Source organism: Grampus griseus, assembly GCF_964374135.1.
Source record: "Grampus griseus genome assembly, chromosome: 19".
NCBI lineage: Eukaryota > Metazoa > Chordata > Mammalia > Artiodactyla > Delphinidae > Grampus > Grampus griseus.
The window spans coordinates 25,092,066-25,107,177 of record NC_139013.1 but is presented as its reverse complement, the minus strand read 5'-3'; positions in this window follow the sequence as shown (position 1 = coordinate 25,107,177).

Sequence of the window (15,112 nt, the reverse complement as noted above, 5' to 3'; positions counted from 1 at the left end):
CGCAACGGGAGAGGCCACAACAGTGAGAGAGGCCCGCTTACAGCAAAAAAAAAAAAAAAAAAAAAAAAAATGAAGTTGACTATATCCTTCGCCTTCAAGTGTATAATAAAATCAAACTCTAGATTTTTTCTGTCCAAACCCATTCCTCCCACTGTCTTCTGCATCTCAGTAAATGGTGACACCATTCTTCAAGTGGCTCAGGCCCAAATCCTGGCCATCACCCTTAACCTTTCTCTTTCCTTCCCACCACCCATCAATTCCACCCTCAGTGCTGCAGGCTCCACCTCAGACTAGATCCGCCTACTTTCCAGGAAACACACCAGCGCCACTTCCATCCAAACCATCATTGTTTCCTGCCGAGATGATTAAAACAGCTTGCAAACTGGTCTCCCTGCTTCCGCCGACGCCTCCCTTCAGTCTGTTCTCACCCCAGGAACCATGTGATCTTTCGCAAAGGTAAGCCAAACAACGTTTCTCCTCTGCCCCCAATTTTCCAATAGCTCTGCCTCTTGCTCAGAGATCCTTACACCCACAAGGTCCTATCCCATCTGATCCCATCTCCTCTCTGGGCTTGTGTCCTTCCACCTGAGCGATGGCTTGCAGTAACGCCAGTCTGCCGACTTACAGAACTCTCCAGCAAATCCACAAGGTAGGGCCTGTGCACTTGCTGTCTCAGGCTGGAGCCCACTTCTATTAGCTCTCTGCAGCTTCCTCACTTCCTTCAGGTCTCTGCTCCCATGTTGCTGCCTCTGAGAGGCCTGCCCTGACTGCACCCTTCACTTCTGTTCCATTTAGCCAGATTTATTGTTCTGCTTTAGCATTTATTTGCAACCTTTATCTGTCTATTCCTTTGTTGTCTGTCTTCCCCTACTATAATGTAAGCTCCATGACCGCAGGGGCTTGGTTCGTGAGGCGACAGACTCTAAGACGCATGGCCCCACCCACAATCCCCACTTACTGGTGTTTAATTCCTTCCTCTTACATGCGGATGGGACCTGTGACTTGTTTCTTTTATATATATATATGTATATATATTTATTTATTTATTTATTTATTTATTTAGGCTGCACCAGGTCTTAGTTGCAACATGCAGGATCTTTGTTGTGGCATGTTTTTTAGTTGAGGCATGTGGGATCTTTAGTTGTGGCATGCTGACTCTTAGTTGCAGTATGCAGGCTTCTTAGTTGCGGCACATGGAGTGTTAGTTGCAGCATGCGAACTCGTAGTTGCGGCATGCATGTGGGATCTAGTTCCCCAACCAGGGCTCAAACCCGGGCCTGCATTGGGAGCACGGCTTCTTACCCACTGGACAACCAGGGAAGTCCCAGGTGACTTGTTTCTAACCAACAGAATGTGACAAAGTGATGGGCTGTCATTCCCGTGATTATGTTCCATAATATAAGACTGTTTTGCTAGTGGATCCACTCTCACTCTCCTGCTGGCCTTGAAGAAGCAAGCTGCCATTTGTGAACTGTTTGAGGCTGGCAATTGGGAACTTAGCACCTCTGACCAAAAGCCAGTTGAAAACCTGAAGCTCTCAGTCCAGGCACCAAAACGAAATGATTCTACCAACAACTGGAGCGAGCTTGGAAGCAGATGAAGAATCCAACTGAGCCTTCAGATGAGAACACAGCCTTGCGGACATGTTGATTGCAGCCTGGCCAGAGCCTGAAGCAGAAAACTCAACTAAGTAGTGCCCAGACTCTTGATGCCCTGAAACTGAGAGCTAATAAATGTCTGTTGTTCTTAGCTACTAAACTTGTGGTAATTTGTTATTCAGCAATAGAAAACCAACATAGTTTTTTTCTTCATTGTTCTATCCTGAGTACTTAGAACAGGATCCAGCATATATTAGGTGCCCAATAAATGTCTGTTGAATTACTATATTATTATGCAAAAACAAAACAGAGAAAACAAAGTGGACAATTTTGTTATAATATGCTATCACTTGTGTGTGTATGTGTGTACCTGCATAAATGTAGAATTTCTCTAGAGGGGTCTACAAGAAACTGACAAAAGTCTGGGGAGGAAAACAAAAGTATTAGAAATCCATGAAGGAGGGAGACTTTCATTTCATTTTATACCCTTTTGAACTGTTTGAAAAATAGTTTTATGCTATAAATGTATTACTTAAACACATACACAACAGAACAAGATAGTCCCCGTGACTTCAGATTTGAATGTTTTATAAAGTAAAATCACTTCTTCAGCACTTATTCCTTTAGGCAGTGCTCTGCCTGCCCCATCCAAGCAACACCCTAGTCTATTATTCTTCCACCCAATCCCCCTCCAGGGTGTTTCGTGGCAAGCATCTTCAACAAAAGAATTGCTACGGGGACTTCCCTGGTGGTCCAGTGGCTAAGACTCCATGCTCCCAATGCAGGGGGCCAGGGTTCGATCCCTGGTCAGGGAACTAAGATCCCACATGCCACAACTAAGAGATCGCATGCTGCAATCAAAGATCCTGCATGCTGCAATGAAGATCCCGCACGTGGCAATATGTCGCAACTAAGACCCGTCGCAGCCAAATAAATTAATAAATATTTTTTTAAAAGAATTGCTACAGACAGAACTAAATATATTTTGGACTTGCACATCATGCTTTGACTGCCTCACAAAGATGCAGAAAGGCAAATTTTGTTTCCAGACATGTGTAAGCTAAGCCACCAGGGCCTTTTCTACAGTAAAATGCGAGACAAAATGTGCCAAGTTTTTCCCTTATTGTTATCATGTATCCAGTCTAAAAGGCATCTCATTCAAGAAAATTTTGAATAATTTAAGTTATAGAGTTATGCTGGAGTTTGGGGCTGGTCTGATAAGCTTTGAAAAATGTGGCCAAAGTAATGGGAGGGGGGCAATTTCCATATTGGTTTGGCAGAAGGGAAAAAAAGCCAACTGAAATTTGCAGGCTGAGGACAAATGAACTCATTGCATAGCAAGGAAAACGGAGTCAGAGAGTATAGCATAGAGCTCTGAGAGGCCACACACCACGTCCCACAAATAGAAATTGCCGAGGTTACCACTTACCAAAACAAACAAACAAACAAACAAACAACAAACACACACACCACACACACACCCGCCCCCGTAGACATCATGCCAGTGGAATAGTTTCAAATTTGTAGCCCCGATCTGTTTTAAAACTAGCCCATATAACAAATTTAAGATATCCTGAAAGCCATTTCTTAGTGCTCTAGAAAATATTTGACATAATTATTCACTCTCAGTAATTAGCAAGGTACTATGACCACAGCAACACAAGGTTACTGACCTTGTTCAAAGTTCTAGAACTGAATCAGAAAACACACAATCATGAGTGGTCAATGATTAATCAACATCTGTGAATTAACGGCTAAAAAACAGTGAGTAATAAGATATCATCGCTATCCAGCTTCTCAAATCGTAATTCACTTCGTGTGAGGGTATATATGTGTAAAATACTTCAGTTTTTCATAGGTTGGCTTGATTGTTCCATCTGTTCAAGCCACGAAATTTGCCAGTGTGGCTACAAGGTCATGACTTTGAATGCTATGAAGATCAAAAGCTGTGCTCAGCCTCTTGGCCAAAATAACATCCTTCCCAAGAAACATCTGGATACTTAACTAATTGGTATTTTTGCCATTCATTCATACATACATACATTTACTCGTTCCATCAACATTTAACACTGGGGTACAAGTCAGGGGCATCATTCATAATCCAGTGGTCCACGGGTGTGTGGGTGTGTTTTCTAATCAATATATGTCATTGTAGCCCAACCTTTTTCATTTGGCTGGAATGCAAGCACCTGGAGGATAGGCACAGGGGATGTATAATTCAAATGGGGCACCTGGGAGCCCCTGGAGCAGAGTGTCCTGGTGACACATCCTTGTACTCCCAAGAAGAAAGAAGAATGATCAGTAAGAAGTTAGCTCAACATGTCTCAGAGAAAAAAAATTGCACGTCTCCCTCATTCCTACTTCTATCAGTCTGTGGACACATGTAATAACAACTTCTGTTCTAAAACTGTTCAAATACATTTCACATGGCAATCAGGCAGTTGAGAAAATTTGACTCTAGTGGAAACTTACGTTCATCTATAATATTATATGACCTATAGCTCATTTTTCCAAATCACAGTGAATTACATATCTTACTACCAAATATAAGAGACCCTCCCAATAATGCTCTCTTACCTTTATTTCTTTTATAGCCACTTCAACTCATGAATTATTAAAGAAGCAAGAGGAAATGGAAAGTGAATAAGAAAATTACTTGAAACGTCCCTGTGGAGTTGGACAAGCTTTCATGTAATACCACATAATGGGCTTCCAGGGATGGAGAGGGAGGATAAAGGATTCACTCTAAAAGTCACACGCTCATTTGGAAAAAAATCTCAATTTCAAGCATACATTAAGTTACATACATACATTTTTTGTGTCTCTCAGATTGACAAAGATTAAACTGTGATTATACCCAGTGCCGGTGAGGATACAGGGGAAACAAGCCTTGTTTACTGTGTGTGGAAGGGTCAAGTGGAGCAAAACTTCAGAGGATTATTTTGGTCCATCTATCAAATTAAAAATGTGTATGTCCTTTGTCCCAGTGTTTTAGTCTACTCGGGCTGCCATAACAGAATATCACAGACTGGGTGGCTGGCTGAAACAACAGAAATTTATTTTCTCTCAGTTCTGGAGGCTGGAAGTCCAAGATCAAGGTGCTGATGGGGTTAGATTCTGGTGAGAACTCTCTTTTTAGCTCGTAGGTGACATTTTTTCCCTGTGTCTAAAAGTGCACACAGAGGAAGAAAGCAATCTCTGGACTCTCTTCCTCTCCTTAAAAGAACACAAGTTCTGTTGGATCAGGGCCCCACACTGATGACTTCATTTAACCTTAATTACCTCCCTAAAGACCCTCTCTCCAAATACACATTGAGGGTTAGGATTTCAAGATGTGAATTTGGCAGGGGGCAGGAGTTAGGGTCACAGTATAGTCCATAACGCCCAGCAAGTCCAGTTTTGGAGATTTATCTGACATATGTGTTTGCATTGTGCACAAAGATCTTTAAATAACAATATTTAAAACTGTATTGTCAGGCTTCCCTGCTGGCGCAGTGGTTAAGAATCTGCCTGCCATTGCAGGGGACATGGGTACGAGCCCTGGTCTGGGAAGATCCCACATGCCATGGAGCAACTAAGCCCGTGCGCCACAATTACTGAGCCCGCGTGCCACAACTACGGAAGCCCGCATGCCTAGAGCCCGTGATCTGCAACACGAGAAGCCACCGCAATCAGAAGCCCACGCACCACGACGAATAGTAGCCCCCGCTTGCCCAAAGTAGAGAAAGCCCAAGCACAGCAACGAAGACCCAATGCAGCCAAAAATAAATAAATTAATTAATTTAAAAAAAACACAAAAACTGTACTGTCTGCTGTAGCCAAAAACTGTAAATAACCTAAGCATCCCTCAGGAGAGGGCTAGTCAAACGAATTAAGGTACATTCAGTCAATAAAATACTGCCACGCAACTGTTAAAATGAATGAGCCAGCGCTAAACGCGGTGACATGGAGAACTCACTAAACTATATCATTAAGCGGAAAAGGCACGGTGCAGAGCAGTGTATAGAATATGATCCAATTTCTGTAAAAAGAAAAAAAATTAAGCACCAATATTTTCTGGAAGGATTTACAAGAAACTGTTGGCAGTCATTACCACTAAAGAGTGGACCTGGAGCATGAGGAGGAAGAATTTGTTCCTTATACCCTTCCATACTGTTTGTGCTTTGCCCAACCTCACTGCTAGGTGAAGGCATGTTACTTTTTTTTTAAGGTAGAAAACTCACGTAGAAAAACATTCACCATTTTAACCATCCAAAAGCGTATAATTCAACGGCACTTAGTGCATTCACAATGTTATGCAACCATCACTTCTCTCTGGTTCCAAACATTTTCATAACCCCAAATGAGCAATCGCTCTCCCTTCTCCACCCAGCCCCTAGCAACCACTAATCTGCTTTGCATCTCTATGGATTTACCTTCTTTGTATATTTCTTTTAAACAGAATCATAATAGTGTGGCCTTTCTGCCTGGCTTCTTTCACTTAGGATAGTGTTTTCAAGGTGCATCCATGCCGTAGCATGTATCATTCCTTTTTAGGGCTGAACAATATTTCATTGTATGAATATCCTACAGGAAGTTTTTCTGTTCATTCGCAGTGGGCATTTGTATTGTTTCCAACTTTTAGCTATTGTGAACAGTGCTGCTATGAACATTTGTTTACATGTTTTTATTTGAATACCTCTTTTCAGTTCTTTTGGGTACATACCTGGGAGTGGAATTGCTGGGTCATATGGTAATTCTATGTTTTAACTTTCTGAGGATGAATATTGCTTCTCATTGTATTTTAATATTTAGTTACATGCCATAAATGAGAATGTATATGACAGGATCTTGAAAGATCTTTCAGTCTGGTCTCTCTTTGACAACGGATATTATTTATCGTAGTTAAAGCAGTAATTTGGGTTTAGCATTATATTTTGTCTTAGGGTCTATTAGATATCCTGTAGAAAATGGAAAGTCTAATGCTCTTGCTGTTGAATTGAACTGAAACAGTGTATCTCAGAAGGATACAAGTATTCTTCTATAATATTAATATCCTTAGACAAGATGCCATGCAATAAACAGTCATTCTAATTTTAGAAATATTGTTTATTTGTTTATTCAAAAAAATAACTATGGCCTACTTTACTCCCATTAGGAGGGCTATTATCAAAACATAAAAAGTAGCAAGTGTTGTCAAAGATGTGGAGAAATTGCAACCTCACACTATTGGGGGGGATGTAAAATGGTGCAGCTGCTGGGGAACACATCATGGTGGTTCCTCAAAAAATTAAAAACAGAACTACCACACCACACAGCAATTCCACTTCTGGGTGTATACCCAAAAGAGCCTGCCTGTAGCAACGAAAAGAGCCCGCACGCAGCAATGAAGATTCTGTGTGCTGCAACTAAGACCCGATGCAGCCGAATAAATAAATAAATATTAAAAAAAAAAAAGAATTGAGATCAGAGACTTGAGCAGATATATATACACTCATGTTTATAGTAGCATTATTCACAATAGCCAAGAGGTGAAAGCAACCCAAGTGTCCATCAACAGATAAATGGATTTAAAAAAACGTGTTGCATGCTCAGACATGGATGATCCTTCAATACATGATGTTAAGTGAAATAAGTCAGTCACAAAACAACAGATATCATATGGTTCCACTTATATGGAGGTCCCTAGAGTAGTCAGATCCATAGAGACAGAAAGTAGAATGATGGTTGTCAGGGGCTGTGGGGTGAGGGGAGTTAATGTTTAATGGTACAGAGTTTGGGTTGAGGAAAATGAAAACCATTCTGCAGATGCATGGTGGTGATGGTTGCACAACAGTGTGAGTGTCCTTAATGCCACCGAACTGTACACTTAAAAGGGGTGAAAGTGGTAAATTTACGTCATATTTAAGTATATTTAAAAAATATATTTATGTATATTTTGCCACAAAAAAAGAAGAGGAACATACGCACACATATGCACATGAATAAAAATAACTACTGAGCTCCTGCTAAGGACACTGAAGGTACATATAGCAGTGAACATAACGTATAAAACATAGCCCTTGATTTGATAGAACGTACTGTCTAGTAGGGGAGACAAACAATAAAAAATTTTAAAATTCAATACACACACTCATACTCTTAGACACATACATATGTATCTTTATAAAAACATATTATTTGTCTTAAAAATATAGATGTGTATTTTGTAATGTAACTTTCTTTTCGCTTAGCAACCTTAGCGATCTCTCAGTGTTGATACATGTAGATCTACTTTCCTCCTTTTTTTTTTTTTTTTTTTTTTGCGGTACGCGGGCCTCTCACTGTTGTGGCCTCTCCCGTTGCGGAGCACAGGCTCCGGACGCGCAGGCTCAGCGGCCATGGCTCATGGGCCCAGCCGCTCCGCGGCATGTGGGATCCTCCCGGAGCCGGGCACGAACCCGTGTCCCCTGCATCGGCAGGCGGACTCTCAACCACGGCGCCACCAGGGAAGCCCCTACTTTCCTCCTTTATTAACTCCATACGGAATTTAGCCACACCTCTACAGATGGGCATTAGGTAGTTTGCAATCTTTTGCTATCATAAACACTGCTGTAAGGAAGATCTTCATAGGAGTCTATGCAGTTCTATATCTTAAAATGCATGTCTTTTAATAACGACTTTATTTTTATTTTTCTAAATTAATCCCCAGACCTATCCAAGTAATCATCAAGGTGATCCCCCTTCACAGATGCAGAAATGAGGCACAGTTTAGATAAGCAAGTTCTTATATTTTTTATACCTGTCATCTCTCCTGGATTAAAACACTGTTTTTCAAACTAGGTGTATTGCTCTGATTTTCCAGTATCTCATTTCATCTCATTCCTGTTAGACAAGAACTTATCAATTGGCTTTCCAAGTGCAATTTCATGTGTAGTTCAGCAAGTATTTCCATCCACACACTCATAGGTTAGATCTCAAAAATCAGCTTTGAAGTTAGTTGTTCGGACCTCAGAATCCACCAGCAATTATGAGTTTCAGGATGAAAGATTTCCCTCTTGAATTTGTTTCCCGCGTAATTGGCAATGACATGACAAACATGGGGAGTGCCAACGTATTTTCCCACTAGTATTTTTTAACACATTTTTTTCAAATAGCTATATTATTCTGATCCTAAGTAGATCAAAATATAATTTAATCGATCATCAAATCCATTTCTGTTAACTAGAGATGTGGGCTGGCATAAGCAATTTTTGATATCTGCAGAAGGAAATTAGTTTGATAAATAGAAATGAGAATTATCTTCTATCCTAAGGCAGGAAATCTAAGATGATCACCCTGCACGTTGACTAGAGCCACTCCATGGATATGGCTAACGCACAAAACTATTGCACACCCAGAATGGAAATTTATGAACTTACGAATTTTACACACACATAGTTTTGCCCCCTAAAACACAACTTAAATATGTCTTGTGTTGCTTTGGGTTCTCGGAGAAGCAGGCACTGAGCCAAGGTTTCAAGTGTAAACAGTTTATGTGGGAGGTGATCCCAGGAGACCCCAGTGGGAAGAAGGAAAGCCAAATGGGGAAGGGAGGCAGCGATGAAGGGTTTGTTTTAGTCTTAGTTACCAGTGTGAGTAACTAAGACTTAATCCTGCTGGATCATGTGGGCACCTCAGAGCCACACCCCATCCAGGGGACAAGTGTGCTGGGTAGTTATTACACCTCTGCCTGCCAGTCGTTGATGGAAGGAATGAGAAGGGGGAGGTTTCATCCATTCCTTGTCATGCTGGGGCAAAGAAACACCTGGGGGCCAAAGAAAGTCCTCAGGCAAGGAAACGTAGGGGCTGGCAGCAGGAAATTAGACAGGTGTGCGCCAAGGGGGCAAGGATGAGGGCAGATCTGTAGGGTAGCATCTGACACATCTGTCTTCCTAAAACTTCTAAGCAGGATTAGTTGCCTCTTTCCCCCTGTTTCTTCCAGAATTTATTTGGTTGCCCATGTCATTACAAATCGCAGAGACTCACAGCCCTCTCATTCTCTGCAGGGACGCTGCAAGCCCCCGGAAGGCAGGTACAGCGACTTCCTCGCCTTCCAGCGCTAGCAGGAAAGGGCAAGGTGAGCGCTAGGTAACACGCGGCTTCCAGATCCCTGTTCTTTCTAAAGCCCTCTTTAAAGCAATGCAAAAACCTAGAACACAGGAGGTTTCTCCAGTTTCTGGTTCCTATTCTTTCCAAATGTAAAGAGAAGAAATCTGGGCCAATTTATGGAATTAAAAATACAATGTTCTAAATAAAAGTATATATCAAATGGTGATAAGTACTAAAGAAAAAATACACAGCAGAGTAAGGGTGTATAGTGTGCATAGGGTGTGCTATTTTATTTTATTTTATTTATTTATTTGGTTGTGCTGTGTGGCTTGCAGGATCTTAGTTCCCCAACTAGGGATTGAACCAGGGCCCCAGCAGTGAAAGCACCGAGTTCTAACCACTGGACCACCAGGGAATTCCCAAGGGTGTGTTATTTTAGATGAGGGGTGTGGGAAGGGACATCATAATATATGTTATACATAATATATATAATACATTATATATACATATAAGTGTGTGCATATACATATATACATATATACTTCTTTTCCTTTAGTAATTCAAGTCCTAGGATCTCGTGCATAGATATTCACATAAGTACTAGAATATTCACTTCAGCATTGTCTACAGCAGCAAAAGACTGGACACAGTCTAGGTACCTATCTAGGTAAGAAACATTTGTATAGCTTTTAATACGTGTTAGGCACTGTTCTGTGTTTTACAAATATTAACTCACTTAACCCTCAACAACAAACCTATTAAGGGTCTAATGTCATTATTCCCTTTTTCAGATGAGAAAACTGAGGCATGCAAATTAAGTCACTTGTCCAACTTAACACAATGAGGAAGTGGTAGAATCGGGATTCAAACCCAGGCAATCTGGCTCCAGAGCCTAATCTCTTGACCTGGATGCAATGCTGCCTCCCTCTCTAAGGGGAGATTAATTAAATCATGCTTCCAGCCTTTTAATGGTATTCTATGGAGCTGCTAATAAAAAGGGGGGTGGGGTGGGGGGCAGTTCTATAAAAGTTGATATGGAAATATCTTGAAGATATTAACTAACAACATGAAGATACTGAATAGTATGAAGAGTACACTAAGATTTTTATACAAAACAGGGGCAGGGGGCTTCCCTGGTGGCGCAGTGGTTGAGAGTCCACCTGCCGATGCAGGGGTCACGGGTTCGTGCCCCGGTCCGGGAAGATCCCACATGCCGCAGAGCGGCTGGGCCCGTGAGCCATTGCCGCTGAGCCTGCGCGTCCGGAGCCTGTGCTCCGCAATGGGAGAGGCCACAACAGTGAGAGGCCCGTGTACCACAAAAACAACAACAACAACAACAACAACAAAAACAACCAAAAAAACCTGGGGCAGAACACATGTATGAGCTTTATCATGCAAAGAGCATTTCTAGAAAGATGCATGTAAAACCGGAAGGGGTATGTTTTTTGGGGAGAGGAACTGGGAAATAGAAAATTTTTTCAAGGACTTTTCTGGCATTGTTTAATTGCTTATCATACACATGTAATACCTCTTGAATATAATTTTTAAAAATTGAGGAAATTCCCTGGCAGTCTAGTGGTTAGAACTCGGCGCTCTCATTGCTGTGGCCCAGGTTCAATCCCTGGTCAGACAACCAAGATCCTGCAAGCCGCGCAGCACGGCCAAAAAATAAAAATAAAATTTTTTAAAATTAAAATAAATAAATAATTGAAAGGAAATGTAACTTCTTTCAATAGAGCAATGGGAAATGTCATCTTCTGAATTTTTCAGAACTTATTTTACTTTATACTTTAAGGTCAAAGTGAAAGACCAAAGGTGAAAACTTCCTTATCCTTCATATGGTTTAAAAATTTTTGGTGGCTTATCAGTTTTACTTTTATCAAATTGTGAAACACATTAAATTCATGTGTAAATTTTAATGAAAATAATTGCACGATACGGAGTTATTTCCTTTGAGTGTGTAATGTTTTAAAAATGGCCATGGGACTTCCCTGGTGGTGCAGTTGTTAAGAATCCACCTGCCAATGCAGGGGACACGGGTTTGAGCCTGGTCCAGGAAAATCCCACATGTCACGGAGCAACTAAGCCCGTGCGCCACAACTACTGAGCCTGCACTCTAGAGCCCGTGCTCTGCAACAAAGAGAAGCCACCGCAACGAGAAGCCTGCGCACCGCAACGAAGAGTAGGCTGTGTTCACCACAACTAGAGAACGCCCGCACACAGCAATGAAGACCCAACGCAGCCAAAAATTAAAAAAAAAAAAAAATGGCCATGATTTTAAACTTCTTTTCTGACTAATCTTTTTACACTAATCTTTGAAATAAAAAAGGAAAAGGAGGCGACTATTTCTAACACCTTTGTGATATCATTTCAGCTCCATGTTCTGTACCTATTCCACTATCTGTAATTTAAAATCTCATGGCCCTAAAAACAAATCCATTATTCCTTTAATTCAATAGCATTCAGTCTAAAAACAAAAACTTCATTTCTTCCTATTTTACTTGAATAACTTTAATTATCTTTATGTTAAATAAACTCAGGAAATTGGTTCCTACAAATGAGAGTAGGAAAGCATTTTTCCTGGTTTCATTCATACTAAATGAAAGCAATTGAAGACTATAACTTCTTTATTCAAAAAGAATTTGTTTTTTTTCATGGACAGGCATACATTCCTGAAAATGTGAAAAGTTTAGGGTAACTGTGTTGTCATAATTAGGATTCCTATATGAGATTAGGGAGGATAAAAATATATTTAAGGGCTTCCCTGGTGGCGCAGTGGTTGAGAGTCCGCCTGCCGATGCAGGGGACACGGGTTCGTGACCCGGTCCGGGAAGATCCCACATGCCGCGGAGCGGCTGGGCCCGTGAGCCATGGCCGCTGAGCCTGCGCGTCCGGAGCCTGTGCTCCGCAATGGGAGAGGCCACAACAGTGAGAGGCCCACGTACCGCTAAAAAAAAAAAAAGAAAAGAGAAAATATATATATATTTAAGCAAAACTGGAAATCACTTGTTTGTAATTTCTCACTCTGCCTAGAAAAAAATGACTCAAGTTAATTCTTTCATTAAAATAAGGGGACCAAAATAGTTTCAATTACAGATATAAATTTCTCTAATAAGGCAAAGTTTGAGAATCTTCCACTATATGAAGAAATAACATTTTTTTGGTTAGACAGTAAGACTAAGGTGAACTTTTAACTCAAAGACAGGATAAGATGAAAAGAGTGTGCACTAAGACTTTGAAACTCTCAATGTTTGTTACCAACAGAAGCAGTAAACAGGTTTTGAGGTTTGGGGAGGAAAAAAGCAACTTCTTTAAAAGGTAAATTAAGATTCCCTAGGTAGGGACTTCCCTGGTGGCTCAGTGGTTAAGAATCCGCCTGCCAATGCAGGGGACACGGTCAAGCCCTGGTCCAGGAAGATCCCACATGCCGCGGCTCAACTGAGCCCGTGTGCCACAACTACTGAGCCTGCGCTCTAGAGCCCACAAGCCACAACTGCTGAGTCCTCGTGCCACAACTACTGAAGCCCATGTGCCTAGAGCCCGTGCTCTGCAACAAGAGAAGCCACTGCAATGAGAAGCCCACGTGCCGCAACGAAGAGTAGCCCCCGCTTGCCGCAACTAGAGAAAGCTCTCGCGCAGCAACGAAGACCCAACACAGCCAAAAATAAATAAATTAAAAAAAAACATTTTCCTAGGTAAATGCTTCCTCAACTCAAACTACAGGTACTTTCCTCCTAACCTGAGTCTTGCTTCCCATCTCCAATAGACAAATAGACCACTATTCAATTAGTTCCATAAGCTGGAAGCCAGGATGATCCTGGGATTTTCTTTTGCTCTATCGTCCATATCCAATACATCACCAGTTCATTCATTTATAGTAAATGGACACATGTGACTCCTTTCTTCAGCTACTGCCTTGTCTCCTTTTTCCCTTCACAAACCTCTCTGAAGACTGGTCTCCGCACCAGCTTCATTTCCTCCCCTCTCACATTCCACCAGCTCCCTCCAGGCTGACGTCTGACCTGATCACTCCATGGAAAGAGCCCTTGCTACTGACACCGGTGACATCCGAGTCACTAAACTGGTGGCCGTTTTTCATCTCTCCTCTTCCTGGACCTGAATCACATTCCACGATCTTGGCCCCTTCCTCCTGAAAGCATTCCCTAGTGCCCCTGTCTTTGCACTCTTCTGGTTTTTCTCCTACCTCTCGGGTTGCTCCTGTGTATCCAGGTAAGCCTCCACTGACCTCGCTGACTAGAGCAAGTCTCTCTTATGGCCTCATAACAACCTGTACTCTCTGTTCGTAGCACTTCTCACCTTTGTAATTTTACGTTGACTATGTCTGTCTCCTGTGAGTCCATAAGCTCTATAAAGACATTTTCCTTACCTTGGTGTCTTCAGAAGCTGCGTGCTTGGCACACAGGCAAGTGCTAGCATTCTGATGAAGAATGAAGTGCTACAAAGGAAGGGTATATAGTACAAGATGCTATGAGTGGCTAGAACACTAACTCCTGAGCTTGTCTGGAGGATTAGAGAAAGTTTCCCTGCAAAATTGCTATTTGAGCTGAGTTTTGAGGGATGAATAGGAGTTCCCTAAATTAAGTGGGAAAAGAAGCCAGATGGTGGGCTTGCGTACACATGTGACACAGAGGAGCATGGTGCATTCAAACAACTGAATAAAAGACAGAATGGCTGAAACTTAGCGAGGCAGATAGCAGGAGGAACCAGGGGTCAAGCAGGGGGTTATGGTTAGGATGCCATTTAATTTAATGTCTAAACTGGAGAACTTTTTTTCCCCTAATTTAAAAACATTATTTTTCTAAGTTTTAATTTTGATATAATTTCAAACTTAACGAAAAGTACAAGAATAGTTCAGAGAAGTCCCATGTACCCTTTACCCAATTCACTAGTTCTTTACATTTTGCCCCATTTGCTTTATTTCTTTCTACATTTATATAGAGATGAATTTTTGTTCTGAATCATTTGAGAGTAAGTCAGAGACATCCTGCTCCTTTACTCCTAAATGTGTCAATGTGTATTTCCTAAGAACAAGGACATTCCCTTTCATAAACACAGTAATCAAATCAGGACATTTAACAGTGATAAAATACCACTATCTAGTCCACCTTACAAATTCAACTTGGTCAGTTGTCTCAGTTACGTCCATTAGAGCTGCTTGTATCCTGGTCCCAGACCCAATCCTGGATCTTACACTGTCTCATTAGTTTCCAGAGCACTTCTGATAGTCAAATAGAGTGGTGTTAATAATTATGCTGGGGCTTCCCTGGTGGCGCAGTGGTTGAGAGTCCGCCTGCCGATGCAGGGGACACGGGTTCGTGGCCCGGTCCGGGAAGATCCCACATGCCGCGGAGCGGCTGGGCCCGTGAGCCATGGCCGCTGAGCCTGCGCGTCCGGAGCCTGTGCTCCGCAACGGGAGAGGCCACAGCGGTGAGAGGCCTGCGTAC